The 19,246-nt window shown below is 45.6% G+C and overlaps 1 protein-coding gene across 1 annotated transcript in view; it reads left to right on the forward strand.

The window, feature by feature from the left end:
• LOC141108421 (metabotropic glutamate receptor 6-like) overlaps positions 1-19,246 on the forward strand; it is a 181,644-nt gene that overhangs the window by 48,181 nt on the left and 114,217 nt on the right. The gene's annotated exons all lie outside the window — the stretch shown is intronic.

Below are 19,246 nucleotides of genomic sequence, written 5' to 3' on the forward strand. Positions count from 1 at the left end.
ATAAAAAAGGAGAAATAGTAGGGGCCACTAGAGAGATAGCAGAAGAGTTTAGGAAGTTTTATGAAGCCCTGTATACCATTGGAAAAAAGGGAGGGGGTGACCATCTTAACAATTTGAGGACAGAGGAATTTCTGAAGGGGGCAGGGTTAATGGGTCTCTCAGAAGAGGAAAAATCTGCTTTAGATAGCCCTATAACTACAGAGGAAATATATACTGCCTTGAAAAACTCTCCTTCAGGGAAGAGCCCCGGGCCCGACGGTTTTACTAATAGCTATCTTAAAAAATATAAACACATTTTGGTACCCAAACTCTGCCATTTCTGGAATATACTGGGCCCTGATAGCCTCATGCGGGATGAGGCCCTTCTGGCAACTATTTCATTGATCGCAAAAGAGGGGAAAAATAACATGCTTTGTTCAAGTTACAGACCTATTGCTTTGTTAAATGCCGACGTGAAACTATACGCCAAAGTGTTGGCAAACAGACTTAGGGACAAAATTAGTTTCTTGGTGCATCCAGACCAGGTTGGCTTTGTCCCGGGTCGACAGGGTAGGGATAACGGGGTACGAGCATTGCTCCTACTGGACTCCATCAAATCAGGGGGACCCCCAGCTCTATTCCTGTCAATGGACGCAGAAAAAGCGTTTGACAGGGTAGACTGGTGGTTCATGGTTAAAACCCTGGAAGTGATGGGGATCGGCCCTAGGTTTATCGCCTGGGTGAAAATTTTATACAATCACCCATTAGCTGCCGTGAAGGTAAATGGGGTTCTCTCTAGTCCATTTAGGATGCAGAACGGTACGAGGCAGGGTTGTCCCCTGTCACCATTATTGTTCATCTTGTCCTTGGAGCCTCTCTTGGCGACGAAACAATACAGATTGCAGAGGGGTAACGGTAGGACAAGATGAACATAAATTAGCGGCATTTGCCGATGATGTGATCTTTTTTATAACGAATCCTAGGATTACGATCCCTAATTTGCTCGGGATATTGAAGAGATATGGAGATATTGCCGGCCTTAAAATAAATCCGAGCAAATCGGAGATTCTTAATATTAACGTGGGGAAAAAAGAAGTAGAGAGTTTGTCAAAATCCTTTCCCTTCCCTTGGAGGAAGGTTATCAATTATTTAGGAATTAAACTGGCTGGCTCATTGGAAAAGTTGTACCGGACTAACTACATTCCCATGTTAGATGAAATCAGACAGGAAGTAAGTAGGATGTCGCGGCGGCCCCTTTCATGGTTCGGTCGCATTAATGCGGCTAAAATGTTGTTAATTCCTAAAATAACATATAAATTTCAGATGATGCCAATCCCCCTCCCTGGGTATTTTTTCAGAGCTTTACGAGGGTTGGTGTCAAAGTTTGTCTGGCGTGGCAAAAAGCCAAGAATATCTCACTCAGTTTTGGTTAGGGGGAAAAAAAAAGGAGGCCTGGCTCTTCCGAACCTCTATAGATATTACACTGCAGTAGTTCTGTCACGGGTGGTTGAATGGTCAAAGGAGGACTCAGATAGGAGGTGGGCGAATATAGAACATTGTTTGAGCAGCACTGATTTGGGACACATAATTTGGAATCCGGTAAAATTTAGGACACTTAGCACTAGTACAGCATTACTCACGCGAAATACGCTTAAAATATGGGACCAGGTGCATACACGGAATAAATGGAGTTATAATTCACCTTTGATTTTTATTAAAGATAATAAATTTTTTGAACCAGGGATGTGGGAGGTGGGAGGGAATTGGATAAAGAATAGTAGTTTGCAATTGAAAGATATTATTAAAGGGGGGAAATTACGCCCCTATAGTGAATTAAAAGCAGAGACAGACCTTATGGTGGTCAACGCTTGGAGGTACATGCAGTTGTCGCTTTTCATTGAAAAACTCCCAAAGCCAATCAGAGGTGAGGAAGATTACAGGCCATTTGAGCGGCTATGCAGGAGAGATAGACCAGGCAACGTTATTTCTCTCATCTACAAAATTCTTTCTGAGGGGGGAGAACTGGATGCACCTCTTTATATTAAAAAATGGGAAAGGGAGTTGGGGTCACATTGTAGTTTATTCACAGTAGAAAGGATTTTGAAAATGGTACATGTTGCTTCGGCTGATATAAAGCGGTCCGAGATCAACTTTAAATGTTTAGCACGATGGTATGCCACGCCGGACAGACTTAGCAAACTATACCCAGACACTTCGGATAGATGCTGGAGGGGGTGTTCCTACCTGGGAACAATGTTACATATATGGTGGGAGTGCCCGGGTTATTAAAGCTTACTGGAAGAAAATTATATTATTGATTTATAAAATAACTAAGGAATCTTTAGTAGAGGATCCGTGGATCTGTTTTTTTCCATGGGACTAAGAAACCGTTAAAGCAGTACCAATCTTCACTTGTCCCAATACTATTAGATGTAGCAAAGACACAGATAGCAAGTTCATGGTGGCAGCCGGAATGTCCGAGTTTACGGGACTGGCTCTATCGAATCAATGATATTTATAATATAGAATATAAGGAATACCCAGGTGAGGAGACAGAGGAAGGTACAGAGGGCAGAGATAAATGGGCAGGGTGGAGGAAATTCAAGAGATCTTGGTCTTATCTATCGAAGATCACTAGTTAAATTCCCGGTTTTGGGTACTTAGAAAATTCAGGGAGGATATATGGAACCGGGTTAAGCTCTGCTGTAGCCACCTGCAGGAAGGGGGGCGGGGAGGGAGGGGAGAGGGGGGGGAGGGGAATAAATCTGTTGGGGGATTTTGTATATCTTTTTATGATAATACTTGGTATTTAATGGTATTGAATTACCTTGATTTATTCTTGTTTTGTACGTAAAAAATTTATAAATAAAGAATATTAAAAAAAAAAAAAAAAAAGTGGAGGGGATACGATCCTGAGGACAACTCGTGGGAACCAGAAGCCAACATTCATGCCCAAGAACTTATCCGAACCTTCAAGAGGACTTATCCTGACAAGGTGGCCAGATTGGGCATCCGTAGGCTGCCCGTTGGGGGGGGGGCAATGTCGGAAAAGGCCAGCCAGTACCCAAGATGGTGGCTGGAAAAGACGACCTGTGACCTCAGCCCCTGTCAGAACACCTCCGGCGCATCTGCGTGCGCGCATGGCCAAGAAGGGCATTCCAGTACTCAAGATGGGATTCCAGGACAGTCTGTTTGTTCAGTTAGAATGCCAGTGCGCCGGCGCGCGCTAACGCGTGCGCACACGGGCACCTGTGACAGCTTTTGGCGCCCAACAGGCTATTTAAACTCAGTCTGTGCTTTAACCCAGTGCTGTCCGTTCTACAGCGTTCCTGTGTTCCTGTTTGCCTGCACCTGATACCTGTAGCTGTTACCCGACCCGGCTTGCCTCCGACTCTGCTGTCTGCTGCCTGCATCTTACCCGGCTTGTTCTGATCACCGCATCTGCCTGCTCCTTCTACTACCTCGCTGCCAGCCCATTACCGACCCAGCCTGTGTCCTGACTATGCCTTTGCCTCCGCACCTGCTCCTGACGTACCCGCCAGTGTTTGACCCGGCCTGCCTAACCTGCCTCCTCTGCTAGCTGGAGGATCCTGCTGAACCACCGTGCCACCTGCTGCTGTTTCCAGTCCCATGGTCTGCGACCTGTCAGGCACTTGTGCGACTCTGCACTCCTGCGCCTCCTGTCTGCTCTATCAGGGGGCCTGAGTCAGAGGAGTAAGAGAGGCCGTTCCCTGCATATCGGGCTCTACCATTAGGTACGTGACACCGACTCTTTTTTTTTCATTCCTGAGGATCCCTGTAGGCGACAACCTGCTTCTCATTCCACTATTCCACCACCAGGTGGATTCAACATGGTTTCTTCTCTTCTTGTCAAAGTGCTCTCCACTAGAGCAGCTGATGCATTGTGAGCTTTCAGTATCAGGCGTTTGTCTCTAAGATTTGAAATGCTGTCGTCTTGTCATTTCATGTTTTTCACAGGTTTTACCCGGTGGGTGTTCATACTGTGAATTCTTTTGTGCCCCTTCTGTTAACCTGTTATTTTTTGGGGCCTGTTAGCCTTTAGTTTGCTTTGTTGCCAACCCCCAGTTAGAATGTGTTTGGACCTACTGTAAAAAACCTTTTCTTCTCTGAGTTCATTATGGGACACAGGTCCCTTTCCTCTGTTCTTATCATCCACTCCCACTATTGCTTGCTTACAAAACTGAGGCATGCTGGGGGTGGGAGTGGCTATACTGGGCTATCCTTGCAGCTTTGTTTGCCAATGTACAATCTCTTGAAAGGCAGAGCATAACCCAGTGCACCTGAATACTCATCTCGTGCTCTGCAACTTACTCAAATAAAAGGATTAGACTGTAAAGTATAACTAAAGACAAAACTTTTTTTAGTTTTGGATAAAGTTCAGATGGATTATAATGCTTGTCAGGTTTTTTTGCTATCTGTGTCCCCGTTAAGGAGATCCACCCTCTCTATTTGTCATGTTTACCATTATCCTTGAACTGGAAAGTAAAAGAAAATCCCACATTTTGGGTTGTCCCCAGAAAAGTAAAAAAGGGGAAATCTTCCAATGGGGACGCTAGTTCTGGTGACTTGGAGGTCCCAAAGGAATTGCCCTAATTTGCAGGGCTTTCCTCTCACTTCCGGTTTGGCTATGGGACAGGAAATGAATGGAAATCTCTGCAATGGGACATAGATAAGGAAGAAAATCTGACAAGGGTTATAACCCTCCTTTGCTCTATCCAAAATGAGAAAAAAGGTTTGCCTATAGTTCTACTATTTCTACCCTCCCCCCTCCTCTGCCACATTTGGCACTTTTTAGGGGGGAATCGGGTACCTGGTTTTGACAGGTACCCACTTCCAGGTAAGATCGCAGCGGAAATCTATGACATTTGCGGCCCCTCCCCTCCTGCTGCCTACTAGGACACACACAGGTCCCAGAAGATGGCGGGACCATTCAGAAAGTGCAGCGTAACTCGCGCATGCGCAGTAGGAAACTGGTTATGGAGCCTGAGGGCTTCACTTTCGGTTTCCTTTACATACAATGCCGGCACCTGCACCAGAAGCTGATTGACAAATCGGTTCGGGGTGCCGACATTGCGAGATCCCTGGACAGGTAAGTGTCCTTATATTACAAGTCAGCGGCTACAGTATTTGTAGCCGCTGACTTCTAATTTTTTTTTACCGACTGGAACTCCTCTTTAAAGTGTAAGTTCACCTTTACAGAAAATCTGTAAGGTGAACTTACACTGGACCCCCTCCCCATCCCCCCTGGCCCAACTGACCTGGAGTCCGGCAATCACCCACACTTTACCGGTCCGGGGCTTAGAAATCCCATTGGCTTAATCTCCTAAATGTAACTTTAAAGCTATGTCACATTGGCGGCGCGGACCAATCAGAACCCGCGTAGCCCATCCTGTCGGTGCTGGAGAAGAGGAAAGAAATCCTCGGACCGGTAAAGCGGCTATTCAATGTGTCAAAACGGGTGATTGCGGGGACTCCAGGTCAGCGGGACTGAATGCGATGGGGAGGGGGTCCAGTGTAAGCTCACCTTATAGATTTTCTGTAAAGGTAAACTTACACTTTAGGTCAAAAATTCTCTTTTTATTTTTTTTTGTAGAAAAGGTTATAGGTATGCTAAATGTTGCTGCCATTTTTTATAACAAATATTGCTTCATATCTTTCATTCATTCAGATCTCCTTTAAGGAAAAAATAAGCCATAAAACTGAAGGAAGAAATATGTCAGTCTTTGTTATGATGGGTCAAAGAGCATTTAACCATTTTAGAGTGTCATACTGGATATATCTGCTATCAGTATGTCAGTCTAGAGAATTTAACTCTGGCAAACAAAAAACTGCTGCAAGACTAGATATGTCTGCAGTGTGTCATGTTGGATTTGACTACGATATGTCATACTAGATATCTTTTGCACTGTATTGCGTTATATGCATCTTAAAACTGTTCAAAATAAATTAAAACAGCTCAATGATAACCAAAAATGTATTTTCTAATGAGCAAAATGATTTACCATCATATACCTTTTAGCAGGTAAAAGATAAAGCTTCATGTTTCTACAGGATTCACAATTTGCTTCTATTAGGCAAGAGAGAACATTGGTTCGATGGGTTAGAAAAATTGTCCCGATTCCTAATGTTTCCCTGTTTTCCACTTGAGAAAAGCAACAGTGGGAGTATCTTCACTCTTCCTCGTTCCATTAACTTAAATGTAAACACATGGGTGAGCAGAGCATTCACGTTTATAGCAGTACTATGACCGTCAGGGGTCTTTGGGCACCTTGCTTCAATCTGAGGTCCAGTTCACACCTAGTAGTTGTTAACATGGTTTCCAATAGATCATGTTTACATCTGTGTGTTTTCCATGTGTGTGTTTTTTTCAAAGGGTCAGGAACTTTTTTTCCTGCAGCAGGTTGCATTTTTGGTTCCATAGACTTCAATGGAAACAGAGCTGAAATGCATAAAAAAATGCAGGGCTTGCATTTTTTATGCATTTCTGCGGCGTTCTTGCTGGTTTCTCCTGCAAGACAATACACACATCCCAAAAAGGCAAAAAGCATTAAAAACGCTTTAAAAACCTGTGTGAAAAAAACCCACCCGGAAAATGAATCAACTGCAACCTGCATGGGTGTGAACCAGGCCTGAAAAAGACAACCCCTATATAACGTTTTGGCGGCATAAGGGTGGGTCAGCTTGCCGTCAACACAGCATATATATAGTGGCCTTTATTCCATACACTTTGCTAGTAAGGCCCCTTTCACACACTGCTGACACCCTGCCGACATCCGATCTGAGCCGTTCCTCATCCGTCCAGCGGATCAGATCAGATGACAGTTGGACGGTAAAGGATAGGCAGTCCGTTTCCATCCGACCGCCCCATAGAGAAGAGCAGGCTGTGTCAGTGTCTGCTCTGCATAGCGGAGCGGACACGGACCTGTCATCTACCTGCTCAGCGGGGATCAGCAGACAGATCCCTTGCTAAGCAAGGGGATCTGTTTGGCATAGTCCGCCTCGTCTCCAAGGGGCCTTAAGGGTGAGGCAGAACTTGTCACCAATGAGGCTACTAATAAGAATAGTAAACAGTTAGGGCCCTTCCACACTGCCATGATTCAAAAGTGTGCTTTGTGTTTTAAAAAAACTCCTATAGTGTTTTAAATGCATTGTGTTCAAATTTAACACAACACATATGTGATGAATAGCTGGTTGTTAAGCATGCTGTTGGGTGCTGGCTCCGTAATGACCAGCTATTCACTGGTTGTTAAGTCGGTGCCGGATTTCCTACTCACTGGTTGTCAAGTAGCCGGCACCCGCCGGCGTCCTTAACAACCAGGGGATAGCTACACATACATTGCCCTCCACCCCATACCTCCATGGTGAACACTTCAAGATCCTCTCTGCTCAGTCTCTTGTGCAGGAGTAGGTGTGCATGAGTCTGTCTGGCCAACGGCGCAGAGAGTGTGCAGGCAGAGCAAACACAGAGCGGAGCCTGCCGTCCAACACTGAGGGAGGAGGAGCCGGAAAGACTGGACAGGACAGCCAGGAATAGGTTTGGCAGCTCTGTAAATGGGAAGAGGGAGGGTGCGTCAGAATTGACTCCACCACATGAAGAGCATAAGCATAAAGGAGCTGGGAGTGACTACCATGGAAGTAAGAAGGGGGGGGGGGTGCATTGTATGTGCAGCTTTCCACAGGTTGTTAAGGATGCCTGCTCCTTAACAACCAGCATCTTTTTTTTTTTTTTTTTAAAGTGCACCAAAAATGCAGCATGCAGATATTTTCAGACTGCAGCGCAGCAATGTGAGAAGTCACGCAGGTTTTAAAGGGGAATAAGCAGAGAGAGAGCTGGCAACTCTGTAATCTGTATTACAAGTTTATTGGCTACACTAGAGAGATACTAAGATGAAAAGCTAACATGTTTCAGCGGGAGCCTTAGTCATAGCATATTACAAACTGGAATAATGAAACATTTATACATGTGTAAACTTCACCCAAAAGGAAATTAGCATAACAAATTGGTCCAATTGACCCATTATACAATGAAACAATGAAACCAAAGGTGGACAGAGAGGTAACGGAGAGTGATGCTGGGTCCTAAAACCAACAGTCAATAATAAAACAATGTCAATAACAAAAAGAAGCCCTGGGGACAAGGATTCTCACAGGCTTAAATTATAGATGGGACGTGGACCTTCCTAAAGTGAAGTGGAACCATATTTCATTGAATGTCCTATATACTTTTGGAACGTTGCAATATATTATCAACTCTTTTTATGTCTGTATGTAGCACTAATATACATAAAGATCTTACAACAATCCCTTTTTTTGGATCCACATGAGTTGTTTGTATATATCACATTTTTGTGCTTTTTTTGTATGGATTCTCTTTATTATTGATTATTTAGAGATTTGTGCAGATGCTTATCAAACATACATTTTCAGGAAAAAATACACTTAAAGCAGAGTTCCGCCCAAAAATGGAACTTCCGCTTTAAGTGCTGGTGAGCCCCTGACGTGTCTCATTTGGCATGTTTTTACAGGCACCCAGCTCCCACTTCCTCCCCTGGCGCCTCAGTGCCAGAAGGAAGATCACCTCTCCCCCCTCCCTCCCTGCAATCTTCTGGGACATGTCACAGGTCCCAGAAGATTGCCCAGCCATTCGCATTGCGGCTCGCCCATGCGCACGTGCGCACCCGGCTGTGAAGCCACAGCCGGGCGCCCACAGTAAGAATGCTGGGGCCGCAGAGAGGAGGGGGAGAGGAGCGAGGCTTTGTACGCCCGCATCGCTGGACCGTGGGACAGGTGAGTGTCTGATTATTAAAAGCCAGCAGCTACACTTTTTGTAGCAGCTGACTATTAAATGGGTGGAACTCCGCTTTAAATGCATTTTAGTGCACTCAAACACAATAAAATATACACTTTTTTTGTAAAATATAAAATACGATGTAGTGCTAAGTCAATAGTTACCAAACATGTCAAAATGTAAAATTTTGCACATTCGTGAAATGGCAACAAATATGGTATCTAAAAATTTACACTGACAACTCTTTGAAAGCTTTTAAGTTACCAGTTTAGAGTGAGCTCTGGTGCTTGAATTATTGCTCTCACTCTGACATTCACACTAATACATGTGTTGCAATCACAATTTACATATGTGTGCTGGACCTATGCGTGCTTCCCTGCCTGATATTGGCCAGGTAAACACTGAACTGAAAGTGACAAAATCCTTAATTTGTCCCGTGATGGATGTACCCCTCTCCTCTGTGGACAGTTGGCCTGACAGCTCTGTATCGGTCCCGAGCTCCCCAGTGGAATGGAAGAGCCTGGAAATGGTAGTGGTGAAGGGGGGGGCGCTATAAAAGTTTTTGGGCAGCTTTAGAGTAGCTCAATTACCTAAAAGCCTATCGGCTGAAAATGTTGATACCAGGATCCTGGTATGACCATTTGTTCCCAGGCGGCAAGTGGTCAAAATTACACTAAACTCTGGTTTAAAAAAAATATATATATTCAAGCATGTATTCTTAATTTAAAAAGTATCTTCTTCTGCTCTCAGCCTTCTCCAAATCTTCAAACTTCTTTTTTTTTTTTTTTGCTGCTGTAATCTGACTTCTTGTTACATACATATTACATAGTTCATAAGGTTGAATAATTCACCCAGTTCAATCTGTCACTATCTGTCAGTTCAGGCCCAGACTGGCCATAGGGCAAACCGGGCATTTGCCCGGTGACCCGGGCTAGCGTGGGCCAGGGTCGCCCGCTCCGTGGCCTGTTGATGTCCAGGCCGTACAGCGGGAGGTAAGCGGCGACTGCAGCCTGGACAGGGTTAACACAGGCGGCGGCTACCTATGCGGCCATGCTTGTGTCCAGCGGAACTACAAATGGCGTTAGTGGCTGCATGGGCTGAGCTGTGTGTCTCTCTCACACACAGCTCAGCCTCAGATCTAACGCCGGCAGTTCCACTCTCAGCTCTCCACTTGGGTGGACTGGTCCTCCTCCTCCCGCCCCTCTACTTCTGTGTCTGCCCCGTCCACACACTCGGGGAGATGTGAAGGAAGTTTTAGTCCAGAAGATAAATGCTACAGACAGCCTGTGCCTGAGCCTCCATCCTGGAGTGAGTAAGATCACCCTCTCTCCTGCCTTCCAGTGTGTAAAACGAATTTAAGGGGTGCTCTGTGGACTCTGATGCAAGAGGGGGGCTTTGGTGAGCAGAGACCCCCTTACATCAGAGTCCACAGCATTCCCCCTTAAATCAGGGTTCCCATTTACATTAGAGTCCACAGATCTCCCCCTTACAGTAATGGGAAATTCTGCAGACTCTAAGGGGGTGGAGGTCTGTGTGGACTCTGATGTAAGGGGGCTCTGTGCGGACTCTGATGTAAGGGGGCTCTGTGCAGACTCTGATGTAAGGGGGCTCTGTGCAGACTCTGATGTAAGGGGGCTCTGTGCAGACTCTGATGTAAGGGGGCTCTGTGCAGACTCTGATGTAAGGGGGCTCTGTGTAGACTCTGATGTAAGGGGGCTCTGTGCAGACTCTGATGTAAGGGGGCTCTGTGCAGACTCTGATGTAAGGGGGCTCTGTGCAGACTCTGATGTGAGGGGGCTCTGTGCAAACTCTGATGTAAGGGGGCTCTGTGCAGACTCTGATGTAAGGGGGCTCTGTGCGGACTCTGATGTAGGGGGGCTCTGTGCGGACTCTGATGTAAGGGGGCTCTGTGCAGACTCTGATGTAAGGGGGCTCTGTGCAGACTCTGTGCAGACTCTGATGTAAGGGGGCTCTGTGTGGACTCTGATGTAAGGGGGGTCTGATGTAAGGAGGGTCTGTGTGAACTCTGATGTAAGTGGGTTCTGTGTGGACTCTGATGTAAGGGAACCTCTTTGAGTACTCTGATGTAAGGGGACCTCTGTGCTGACTCTGATGTAAGGGGGGGTCTGTGCGGACTCTGAAGTAAGGGGAGACGCTGATGTAAGGGGGGTCTGTGCGGACTCTGATGTAAGGGGACCTCTTCGAAGAGTCTGATGTAAGGGGATCTCTTTGAGGACTCTGATGTAAGGGGACCCTCTGTGTGGACTCTGATGTAAGGGGTGTCTGATGTAAGGGGGGTCTGTGCGGACTCTGAAGTAAGGGGTGTTTGATGTATGGGGGGTCTGTGTGGACTCTGATGTAAGGGGGGTCTGTGCGGACTCTGATGTAAGGGGACCTCTTTGAGGACTCTGATGTAAGGGGGCTCTGTGCAGACTCTGTTGTAAGGGGGCTCTGTGCAGACTCTGATGTAAGGGGGCTCTGTGCAGACTCTGATGTAAGGGGGCTCTGTGCAGACTCTGATGTAAGGGGGCTCTGTGTAGACTCTGATGTAAGGGGGCTCTGTGCAGACTCTGATGTAAGGGGGCTCTGTGCAGACTCTGATGTAAGGGGGCTCTGTGCAGACTCTGATGTGAGGGGGCTCTGTGCAAACTCTGATGTAAGGGGGCTCTGTGCAGACTCTGATGTAGGGGGGCTCTGTGCGGACTCTGATGTAAGGGGGCTCTGTGCAGACTCTGATGTAAGGGGGCTCTGTGCAGACTCTGTGCAGACTCTGATGTAAGGGGGCTCTGTGTGGACTCTGATGTAAGGGGGGTCTGATGTAAGGAGGGTCTGTGTGAACTCTGATGTAAGTGGGTTCTGTATGGACTCTGATGTAAGGGAACCTCTTTGAGTACTCTGATGTAAGGGGACCTCTGTGCTGACTCTGATGTAAGGGGGGGTCTGTGCGGACTCTGAAGTAAGGGGAGACGCTGATGTAAGGGGGGTCTGTGCGGACTCTGATGTAAGGGGACCTCTTCGAAGAGTCTGATGTAAGGGGATCTCTTTGAGGACTCTGATGTAAGGGGACCCTCTGTGCGGACTCTGATGTAAGGGGTGTCTGATGTAAGGGGGGTCTGTGCGGACTCTGAAGTAAGGGGTGTTTGATGTATGGGGGGTCTGTGTGGACTCTGATGTAAGGGGGGTCTGTGCGGACTCTGATGTAAGGGGACCTCTTTGAGGACTCTGATGTAAGGGGACCTCTTTGAGGAATCTGATGTAAGGGGACCTCTGTGCGGACTCTGATGTAAGGGGGGGGCTGATGTTAGGGGGGGGGGGTCTGTGTGGACTCTGAAGTAAGGGGGTCTGATGTAAGGGAGTGTAAGGGGGGTCTGTGTGGACCTGGACAGGAGATGGAGACCTGCACAGTAAGCATAGAATAAAAGGGGGCACTGTGATTAGAGAAAAGAGGGGGGGGGGGGATAATTGCAGGGGCACTGTAATATAAAGGGGCCTGCCTGTAAAGGGGCAATGTAATCATTATAGTGCTGTCCCCATTATATCACAGTGTCCCCTGCACATTACAGTGTGGAGAACACCAACACCAGCCACCCCTGCGAATGCCTACCGAACCCCCCCCCCCCAGTTCCTGGAAAAATTGGCTTCTCAGTCTTAAATGCCCAAGCCTATTTTTTGTCCCAGTCCGGGCCTGGTTCAATTTGTCAATACCAACTCAATATCCCTGTACATTGTGTTCAGTAAGAAACTAATTCAAAAATGTATTGGAAGTATCTCTACTCCTGCTGACACCATCAACTGTGGAAGGGAGTTCCACATCCTCACTGCTCTAAGAGTAACAAATCCCTTACACAATTTAAGATTGAACCGATTCTCAGTAATTTTTATTGTGTTGCTGTGTGTCTTCTTTAGAGACTTCAGATTCAACAATTTTCCCCCAGTGATAGTCACAATTTAGAGTATTAGGATATGGGATGGTTTGAGTAGATTATATCACTGGCAATATAACTCCCCTTTAATTTCTTTACTAGACACAAATTATTTTAAACCTGGGAAAGATGAGCACATGTATTTTATTAGATGGGCAAAGAAGGATGACATAACTTTACAAGATGTAATGACGGGAAATAGATTATGCACTTTCTCTGAATTAACACAAAAATGGGGAAACAGACCACTAGATAGATGGAGATATGCACAAATACAGCACTTTTCACAGACACTCCCCCAGCTACTACGGGGAAGAGGTAATATAAGGCCTATGGAGAGGCTACTCTCTTCCCCGGGGTGCTTGGGCCAGAGTATATCTAAAATATATAAAATATTGGTAGAAGAAACAGAATATAAATATGCACCTTATTTGGGGAAATGGGAAGAGGAAATAGGTGACCTGCGGGATGAGGAACATAGGTGTAAGATTCTTAGGGTAGCGTGCTCTACCTCTAGGGATATTAAGACAATAGAAATGTGTTATAAACTGATGGCGAGATGGTATGTTGTCCCGCAAATAGTACAGAAGTATAGTGCAGAGACCTCACCAACATGCTGGAGGCGATGTGGCGCCCTGGGGACCTTTGCACACCTATGGTGGGACTGCGTGAAGATCCAGCCTTATTGGGAAAGGATCATAGATAACATTTACCAAATAACAGGAGAGTATGTTCAGAAAGAGCCGTGGATATGTCTGTTCCATGATACGGATGAAACAGTAGCTCAATATAAGAATACCTTGGTACCCCACCTTCTGAATGCAGCCAAAAGCCTGATCCCAAGTGTGTGGAGAACTCCTGATCCCCCCTCAATGAAAGAATGGATAGTAAAAATAGATTGGTTGAGATCAATAGAAGAAACAATACATAGAAGTGAAGACTCCATGGAAACATATAACAGTGTATGGGAGAGGTGGCTAGAGTTTAAAAAAATCATCAGAATATATGATGATGGTGGAGTGTTAAGAGGAGTCATGAAGGTGGATGCATGGGGGGGTGGGAGAAGAGAGAGAGAGAGAGAAAAGGGGGGAGGGAGGGGTGGTTATGGGATTTATTTAATTATCTACTAAACTTTGAAATTTTCTTTTCAGGTTTTGTGAAGAGGGATAGTATGTCTAATATAGATTAATGTATTGAAAATGTAAGGCGGAGATACCAACTTTTGTAAAAATGTAAGAATTAACAAGGCTGTTTAACCTGAATAATCTATACCAATAAAAAGAGAATATACAAAAAAAAAACAATTTAGAGTATTTTTAAATTTGCAATCCCCCTATATCCCATCAAAAACATCTCTTCTCCGGGGAGAACACGTTTAATGTTTGTAGTGGCTGCTCATAACTGAGGTCCTCCAGCCCACTTGTTAACTTTGTTGCCCTTCTCTGGACTCTCTGCAATTCAAGGAAATACTTCCCGTGGATCAGTGACCAAAACTGAATCGCATTCTCAAGATGTGGCCGAACCAGAGTTTTGTAAAGTAGTCAAATTCTAAGTAAATTCTTGAGTAAATATCCTTTTTTATGCATGCTAATAGACTGCAAGCGTTTCTTGCTGCAGCTTGGCATTGAATGAATTAAGGTGGGCACAATGTGAGCCCACCATCATGGGCTTGCGGCTGCGGCTCTAATTTAATCCCCCCCCCCCAACTCCAGTCCAATGCAAGCTGATTGGTGCAGGTGTGTAGGGGCCATTGCCATTTTAATTGTAGCTAGCTTACCTGGACAGGTGTCTTTTGGTTTTAGCCCCCAAATGTCCTGCAAGGGCATGGTCGTGGCAGAGACCCAGGGCGGCAACTCGCACCTTTTCAGGTACAAAGATTCTGTCATTGTACCATAACAGTCCATCCTTTGCTTGTAACACCACCCCAGAAGAAGATGAGATACCAACAGAGGCTTGTTTAATCTGGGACAGGAAATCTTCCTGTAGCAAGAGAAAATTCCCAGGGGAAAGAATGATGTCTGGAGGGGCAGGTTCTTCTGACACACCGAACATACGGGATAGAGCATCCGGTTTTGTGTTCTTTGACCCTGGCCTGTAAGTATGATATGAAAGACAAATCTAGCGAAGAAAAGCGCCCATCTGGCCTGTCGAGGTTTAAGGTTTTTGAGGTCCCGGTAGTCCACACACGGTCTGAACGGAATGGTCCTTTTTCTCGACAAAGAAACTTCCAGCTCCGGCTGGGGACGTGGAGGGACGGATAAACCCCTCTCTCAGGCTGTCATCAATGTATTCCTTCAAAGTAGCAAGTTCAGGTTCCGTCAGAGGGAAGATTCGCCTGAATGGTATTTCGGCACCAGGAAGGAGCTTGATGGGGCAATCGTATGGCCTATGAGGGGGAAGAGTCTCTGCTCCTTTCTTACTAAACACATCAGTAAAGTCTCAGTAAGGTGCAGGAATAGAAGCACACAATTCAACATCAGAGTCTATACATAGCAGAGAAGACTGGCAGTAAGGAGAAGGAAACTCGATTCTTCCTGAATCCCAATGAATGCAGGGATTGTGCGCCTGGAGTCATGGCATACCCAGAATGATGGGGAACAAGGGTGAGGCTTTGGCATCCAAACGTAGCAGTTCTCTGTGATTACCAGATATGGTGGCTGGTAGAGAAACAGTCTCTTGAGTGACAGGACCAGATTTAATGCGTGACCCATCTGCCAGGTGAACCGAAAGTCCATGAGATCTTGGCTGTAGTGGGATCTTATGTTGTAGTGCAAAAGTCAAATCAATAAAACAGCTGCAAGCTCCAGAATCGACAATAGCAGGTGCTTGGATGATCTGAATAGCCAGATGAGAAGACTTGTGAGGCAGAGAGGACTGGTTGATAGAAGAGAAAGTCAGGCATCTGCAGATCTTGGCTGGACAGGACCTGACATAATGGCCACTCCTCCCACAGTATAGACACAGGTAGTTCTGCTGGCGATACTGACATTCCTCTGGAGAAAGAGAGGGACGAGGCGTACAAAGCTGTGCTAGATTTGGTGAGTTGGGAGCCTGTGGGAACATCCACCTGGCCGATCTTTCAGCCCTGCGTTCTCTTAAACGCCTGTCAATCTGGATTGCCAGAGTTATCAATTCTAAGGAACCAGGTACTCCCACACGGGCTAACTCATCTTTTAGAGGTTCAGATAAACCTAACCAGAATTGGTAACAGAGAGCAGCATCATTCAATTTGACATCTGCGCTCCAGCGTCTAAAGTCTGTCACATAGTCCTCAGCGGCTCTGGGGCCTTGCTGGAGTGTATGTAGGGCTGTCTCGGCTGTGGCAGTTTGCAGGGGATCCTCATACACCTGAGCCATGGTCTTAAAGAATGAAGTCAGACTTGGCAGACAGGGGTTATTCTGCTCCAGCAGACGGTGGGCCCAGGACTGAGGCTCACCTTGTAGAAGGGAAATTACATACCCCACCTTAGTAGCTTCAAGAAAAAAGGTCTAGGGCTGTAATGAAAAGTACAGTTTGCAAGCATTATGAAAAGTCCCGAACTTGTTGCGATCGCCTGAGAACTTTCTTGGAGTCGGTACTCGGGGTTCAGATGGCAGCATTACTACAGTTGATGCGGGAGGAAATTCTACAGATGCAGATGAGAGGGAGACTGACGAGGGAGAAGGGAGTTCATGGATCTGCTCCTCAAGCCGACTGTATCCCTCCTGCAGATTCTTGACCGTTTGAGTAAGTGCTGTAAGGTGATGGCACAGCTGATCCACCGGGGAGGTCGCTCGTCCAGGCTCGGACATGGCTGCTTCGTACTATTACGTACCTGGTAGTAGAGCCTGAATATACGAGGAAGGCCTCCCTTACTACTCTGACTCGGGGCCTCTAATAATGTGAACAGAAGGCGCCGGAGTGCAGAGTCGTACGAGTGCCAAGGAATCTTGCAGGCAGCAGGGCGGATGTCCTGGGTGGCTGGAGAAGATACCAGATGGTTCTTGGCAGGCAGCCAGTGCAGGTGACAGCAACAGATAGCAGGGTCAGGCAGGCTGGGTCATACACAGCAAGACAGTCAGATGCAGGGTTCAGGCAGGAACGTAGACAGGAGACAAGTCAGGTATGGAACCAGATGAGTGCAAACAGGAGCCAAGGAAGAAGGCAGAAGAAGGGTCACAGGACAAGCCGAGGTCAATGCAGGTGGAGTTCAGGGGATGGTCAAAACAAGCCGGGTTAACACAGAGATCAGGACACAGGTTTCACAGGTAACAGGACACACAGGAGCTGAGACGAAGCAGCACTGGAGGTAGGCACTGGCTGGGTTTAAATAGGCTGTTTGGCGCCAGCGTCAATCATGGGTGTGCGCAAGCGTTGGCGCGCACGGGAATGCATGACGGCTCCTGTTTGCGAGCCAGTTTGCGCATGCGCACTTCTATGCACCAATGCTCGTTTCCTATGAGCAAAGGGAATAAGTGTTCTTCTGCGCTTTGGAGTACTTCTAGAGGGGCGAACTTGTCTGCTGGCATGTGCACCCTGACAATTACTTTACATTTCTCAATATTAAACCTCATCTGAATAGAATATTTCGTATCATCACAGAGTGGTACTGTGGATACTGTTAAAGTACTCTGTGCCACGTCCTATAATTTGAGACATAAAATTGGAATGGAAGACTTGTACTTTTTAGGCACGACCACAAAGGGTATATAGTATATATAAAAAAAACAAAACAAAAAACAGCTGTTCCTACCTGAGCAACTGTTTACAACAGGGCTTTTATAATAGTCATTTCTTTCAGGTGTCTGACTAGCCTTTTACACTTTTGGACAACCAGCATTTTGGCTACTGTGTTTAAGGCTTCCTCATATTAATTATTCTGGGATCTGATATCCCCATTTGAAGGCTCTTTCGGTTTAAAAATTGTCCCTTACCCAGGAACTTTTTCAGTGCTCTTTTAGCCCTGCGAGATTAGGCTTAATATTCTAACTAGCCTCTTCGGTGGTGTTCAGTCACCTTAATGTATCTTTTACGCTGATACACCCAGTGTTTTCAAGACTAACAATTAATTATTGAATACCTGTTTAACACTATGTTCGTTGTATGGTTACCCAGTGTCTTCTGTACATATTTGTTCTCTTTTCTATATCGTTAAATACATTAAGTCTTTTTGATGCTCCTGAAGAAGCGCCAAGCACGTAACATGTAGAGCCCAAGATACCATTACCATTTTAATCTGCTACATAGCCTATATCCAGATTCAAACAAACTGACTATGAAATGAGTGGTATTTCACCTCCAAGCCATTCACGCTATTTCCTTTGGCTATGTACAGGATATACTGTTAAACCCTGTTATATTGACATTCTCTTTTGCTGATATAGTGTTTTTATGTATCTTCTAGGGCTGTAATGAAAAGTACAGTGTTTAATAAAGTATGTATGTTTAATAAAGAAAAAAATTTTTTTTTTTTTTTTTGCATTAAACCTCATCTGCCATATAACTGCCCACCCCTCTATTTTACCACTTCACCCGCGTGGACGTCATATTACATCCTGGGAATTAAGTGGTTATACATTATCCCGCTATCAAAATTGACAGCAGCCAATTCCATGTAAAGCAGAAGTGATTCGAGGGGCTGTACACTTCTGCAGGTGGCAGAGGGGTGTCCCCTCCTACTGCCGCTGCTGCCGACTGGCAGCATTGGCTGCCTTACACAGAAAGAGAGGAACTGATGCTGTTCCTCCCTCTCTGTGACCCCAGAAACTGTGAAAAGTGTCAGAATGGGCCCGGTGTTGACGTGGTTAATTAGGTTTTCTTGCAAAGTTGCTATATCCTGTTATGAAGTTATTTGGTAGCAATGTTTGTTCTTAGCTACGGTTGAATGAGTATTATTAGGATGCAACAATTGAAATAGTAATAGATACAGTAAATTGGGTTTCATTAAAGGTTCTTTTTAAGCCTGTCTTGTACTATATGAAAAAGGAAATGGTTATCCAGTGTCAAGCCAGACATGATTAAGACTACTAATAATTACCATTCCAAGCTAGAGATGATTATACCCTGCTGATGTTTATTTTGTGCAAGTTCAAAGATCGTTGCACTTAGACTAGCGATAATGACACCATTTAATTTCTGGCTAGAGAGCAAAGCTTGTGTGCCAGATCACAGATTATCTGTGTTTGTCAGAACAGAGACCTTGTAATGATTTAGGCCAGAGATGCTCACAGTAATCAAATTAAATTTGTAAGGCTTCTGTCGGGCCACACTGGCAGTATGCAAGGTTAGGGATTATGTAGGCGGTTCATGACACCCGCCAGCAGCGTGCTGTACTCTGGATTATGTGCACGTGTCAGATCAAAGATAGCCTCAGTGGGTCACGTACAGATGATGAACAATTTTTATCTATGAATTTATCAGGATCACTCATTCTGGATGTTGGTTGGGAAAGGCATGTCACATTTACTTCCGTTTTTTAAAAGGGGAAATAATATTTGATATCAGCTATACATGCAAATGTTATACGTTTTGAGTAATTTTTATCTTTTTAGTAAG

The sequence above is a fragment of the Aquarana catesbeiana genome, linkage group LG09 (assembly GCF_042186555.1).
Source record: "Aquarana catesbeiana isolate 2022-GZ linkage group LG09, ASM4218655v1, whole genome shotgun sequence".
In the NCBI taxonomy this organism is placed as follows: Eukaryota; Metazoa; Chordata; class Amphibia; order Anura; family Ranidae; genus Aquarana; species Aquarana catesbeiana.